The 5,000-nt window shown below is 44.0% G+C and overlaps 1 protein-coding gene across 2 annotated transcripts in view; it reads right to left on the bottom strand.

Annotated features, from left to right (window-relative positions):
- The window catches only part of LOC113817895 (serine/arginine repetitive matrix protein 2), a 288,790-nt gene that overhangs the window by 78,260 nt on the left and 205,530 nt on the right, over positions 1-5,000 (bottom strand). The window lies entirely within an intron of this gene.

Here is a 5,000-nt window from a genome sequence, read left to right as displayed (position 1 = left end):
CCCCCACCCTTCGTAACACGTGTCCAAACTAACGACGTGTTTATCATCGGTTCCTCAGTCTCATCTCCTCCGCCTCCTTATCGCTGACTGCAAGCGGGACGCCAAATACCCCCCCCCACCCCCACCCCCCCACCTTCCCCCTCTCACGACTTTCTTCCACTTGTTGCATCTCTCCTTTGGCATTACCTCTCTTCTTCCTCTTCATTCCGTCTTCTCTGTTCTATCAATCGGCTGGCCCTCTCTATCCTATCTTCCTCTAATTCATTTCGGTTCTATTTTTTTCTTGTCTATTTCTCATCTTCCTATTTTATCCCCATTTTCTTTACATCATTTATAAACTTTTCTTTGTTTCTTTAATGCAAGTGCTGCCACTTACCATCTTCCTTTAGCGTCACTTCCCTCTTCGCTGCATCTGTCACCTATCAGTCATGAGCTCTGACGTCATCACTTGAATGTCAACGAGGACCAGAAATTTACCTATAGAATATTAAATTGAAAAATATAAAATCAAATATGCAAATAAATTACACATGCAAATGTAAACTATAGAAACTGAATTAAGTATGCTATTGTCATTAAAATTACAGATCAAATTAAAGATTTATTTAAGCATTTTTATAGGTATTCTGCGAGTATTTTCTCATATAGTTCTCCCTTCGGCGAAAGCAGGATAGTCTTATTCTCTGGACATTCGCCTTGAAACTACTCTCTCTCTCTCCGGACCTTCAGCCCCAATTGCTAAGAAAGGACACTAGAGTCCCACTTCTCACTTCCGTTTTCTACCCTTCCGTTCTCACTCTATTTCTGCCGCTCTGCGCTCCTTCCTTTCACACGCTCTCCTTCCCTCGCCTGTTTATTCTACCTCGGGAAAGGTAAGTTTCTCCTCGGTCACGGAAATTCTCTCGACAGCCTCGGAGATAAGGGTGGAGGGGTGAAGGGTAAAAGCTCGAGGGTGAAGGAGAGGTTAAGGTTGTGGTGCCGGTGTGTGACACGTCGGGTGGGAAGGGGCGACCGGCGCTCGTGTCGAGGCTATTGTGGTCAGCAGGGGCGGTGGACGCTGCCCGGGCCACTCAGCGAGCGTGGTAAACACCGCCTACTCTTGCAAAGGGGCCACTCATCGAGGGTAAGGGAGAACCTCATCCCGCCGTTGCTGCAGGAGATCCTTAAAAAAAAATTAGGAAACAGCCGCCGAAACGAAACTGTTCTTTCCTACAGTTCCTGGCGGTCGCAATTATAAAAGAACCACCAAAAGTTCCTGTTTAACACAATTACCTTGAACTAATTAGACAAAGGAGTGTCAATTTGCACCTGCTAATCACCACCTCCACTACCTGCGATCCCCCGCTGCCGCCGCCGCTACCGCAACCAATCCACACCGAATGCCCCTAATCCATCAAATCACTGATAAACAAGGGCACGGGGAGGCGGAGCGCAGAAAGGGGCGGGGCATAAAGAAGGGCATGGCACCAAACGCAGAAGGAGGGGGAAGGGTACACGTGGAGGGAGGAGGGGAAAAGGGGGGTATGGGGGGGACAGGACGCTGCTCACTCGACGTTTAATTGAGTCTGGTCGAGGCATTTATTACTGGCAGTTTGACAATGGCGGCGGTGGTGAGAGAGGGGGTGGGGGAGGGGTTCTGAGGGGAAGAGGGGGAGAGGGGTGGCGAAGGGGTGTCGCTAGTGCGTCACACATGTGTCTATGTCACAGCAATGTCTCCCCCCCATAGTCGAATAGGCGCTCTCTTCGGCCCCACTGCTATCCCTTGCCACAACTGCGCGGCAGGAACGACAGGTGAAAGCCAACCTGCTCAAGCCAGAGAAGCCCGTAACGACAGCCCAGGTCCACGACGGCCGCCGACACAACTCTACGGGAACACCACGCCTCATCTCAATACACAGAATTTCACCCGGAATTTCACTAATGTCCTGCATTTTTCCTAACATTCCCCTTGCTATAACAAAACCAATGCAACCAAACCGCACGAACACGTACATTCATAGACAAACAAACAAACCTGCCAGGGACTAGGGAGCATGACGGACGGCTAATAAGGACCGAAACGGACACGTAATTACCCTCTCCAATTAGAAGACATGAAAGACGCAGTTCATTATCTTCCTTTTACCTATTAGGAAGTGAACCTGATTTGCGCCCGAACCTCCAAAGCAGTAAAGAGGATACGATGAGCGCTGCCTCGAGAGTTCGCCGAATAATGATAGGAGTAAATCTTATAAATGGAAGAAGGGACGCGAGATGGATGAGATTCCGTTGAGAAAAAAAAAGAACCTAAACCCATTTCTCTCTTTTTTCATGGGAATCGTCGAGCTTAAATATCAAGAGTCATAATAATTCTCTTTTTTCATGGGAATCGTCGAGCTTAAATATCAAGAGTCATAATAATTCTCTTTTTTCATGGGAATCGTCGAGCTTAAATATCAAGAGTCATAATAATTCTCTTTTTTCATGGGAGTCGTCGAGCTTAAATATCAAGAGTCATAATAATTCTCTTTTTTCATGGGAGTCGTCGAGCTTAAATATCAAGTCATAATAATTCTCTTTTTTCATGGGAATCGTCGAGCTTAAATATCAAGAGTCATAATAATTCTCTCTTTTTTCATGGGAATCGTCGAACTCAAGAGCCATAATAATAAGCAAGAAATCAACGCCTTCCACCCCGACAGGTCACCCACGAGAAGCACAAACACACGAACCGCAAAGACACCGACAAACGCCTTTCCCTTCCCGCTTTCCTCTACGCCAAGAGCGCTTCCCTGGCGGTCCATAATGGCACCATTTCTGGTCCACAAGAGATTCTCTATATTTGGCAATGAGCTGTAAATCGACCGAGAAATTGTCAAGTGCCAGACACATGTAGTCGGAGATTTACTTGTATGAATTTTAAGGTGTAAGTGGATTCTCATGCTAGATGTACATTTCCAAACAGGGGAATGGTCTTGTAACGGAAAGCAATAATTGTTGTATGTTAACAATCACAATTCTAAATACTGGAAAAAACTTGTCAATAAGAATCGAATCTAAATTGAACGAAAATTAATAATCTTCAAAGAAAAATGTTAACCGTATACTCACACAATTTAAAAATTATGTCAGAAACAAATATCACATTAAAATGTTAGATGTCGACTAATCATACAATTCATCGAAATTCTCTTTATAAGATGAACAAACTAAAATGCTAATTATCCAACGTGATTTCTCAGAATCCTGTTTCCAACAAATTAATTCCACAGCGAAATGGGTTCTGTGTCTACTTTTTTTTTACCAATTGCTCAAAAAGGAGACGGCAGGAGGTCCGCGGTCCGAAATGAGTTGAGAACCACTGATTTATACTCACTACCCCCCCCCCTCTCTCTCTCTCTCTCTCTCTCTCTCTCTCTCTCTCTCTCTCTCTCTCTCTCTCTCTCTCTCTCTCTCTCTCTTTCTCTTCTCTCTCTCTCTCTATCGCTCATTATCTCTCTCTCTCTCTCTATCTCTCGTTCTCTCTCGTTCTCTCGTTCTCTCGGTCTCTCGATCTGGCTCCTCCTAGCCCATTCTCTCGCCCTCTCCCTCGCCCATTCTCTCGCCCTCTCTCTCGCCCTCTTCCTCACCCTCTCCCTCTCTCTCGCTCTCCCTCGTTCTCGCCCTCTCCCTCGTCCTCGCCCTCTCCTTCTGCCTTTCCCTCTGCTTTCCCTCTCCCTCTCCCTCTCCCTTCCCCACTCCCTCTCCCACACGTGACACAAGCATTATCAAGAGAAAATGAATGACCTAAAAGATAATTTTCATTCGAATCCGTGGGAATTTCTGGAGACAAGAAGATATTTTCATGATGATCGACCCTTTTTCCCTTATCATCTTATCTACTTATCGGCCCTTCTCCGCACGCCTGTCTGTGTATCTTCCGGCTAGTGAGGCATTTATCTTCCAGTGGGTTTCCCGTCTATCTGGTGGAAAAATTTCGAGTCCCTGGGGCATGATCTCTCTCTCTCTTTGTCTCTATCTGTCTGTCTGTCAGTCTGTCTGTAAGTCTGCCTTGTCTGTCTGTCTCTCTCTGTGCATCTATCCATCTATCTATCGATCTTTCTTTCTATTTTTTTCTATCTATCTTTCTCTTTACCTTTCTCTGTATCATTCTAACTATCATCTATTTATCTATCTATCGATCTTTCTTTCTATTTCTTTCTACCTGTCTTTCTATTTACATTTCTCTCTACCATTCTTTCCATCATTCCCTCTCTCTCTTTTATCACAATAACCCCTTCCCCATAAAAGAAATAAGTGCAGAATTTCAGTAGCACTACCTTCGAACACTTCATTCATTTTAAAAGTAAAAGCAGAGTGTCTCTCAACAGTAAAAAGGCCACACACGTATCACAGGTACAAAGACAATGCCAAGGTCAGTAAATACAAAAATAATAACCCTCTGGAAAAATATAATCCACGAAAGGGTAAAAAAAAATCTTGGAATTAATTTTCAAAAAGATAGATCTATAAGGAAAAAAAAGAGATAATTATATGTACAGCAGAATACATGAAAAAAAACATAGAAATATAAGTGTGTGTGTGTGTGAATAAAATAGAAATATAAACGTGCTAATGAATAAAAAATGGAGAGACAAGAAGGAAAAAGTGACACTCAAAACATAAGCAATTAATGTGGAACATCAGATCCAAATACCCGAGAGAGAGAGAGAGAGAGAGAGAGAGAGAGAGAGAGAGAGAGAGAGAGAGAGAGAGAGAGAGAGAGAGAGAGAGAGAGAGAGAGAGAGAGAGAGAGAGAGAGAGAGAGAGGGGGGGGGTGGAGGGGGAGGGATATATATATATATATATATATATATATATATATATATATATATATATATATAGAGAGAGAGAGAGAGAGAGAGAGAGAGAGAGAGAGAGAGAGAGAGAGAGAGAGAGAGAAACACAGAGAGAGAGATATACAGAGAGAGAGAGAGAGAGAGATACAGAGAGAGAGAGAGTTACAGAGAGAGAGAGTTACA

This window comes from Penaeus vannamei, chromosome 23 (assembly GCF_042767895.1).
Source record: "Penaeus vannamei isolate JL-2024 chromosome 23, ASM4276789v1, whole genome shotgun sequence".
In the NCBI taxonomy this organism is placed as follows: domain Eukaryota; kingdom Metazoa; phylum Arthropoda; class Malacostraca; order Decapoda; family Penaeidae; genus Penaeus; species Penaeus vannamei.
The sequence above is the reverse complement of the archived record's forward strand: the minus strand, read 5'-3'. Positions and strand labels throughout refer to the sequence as shown.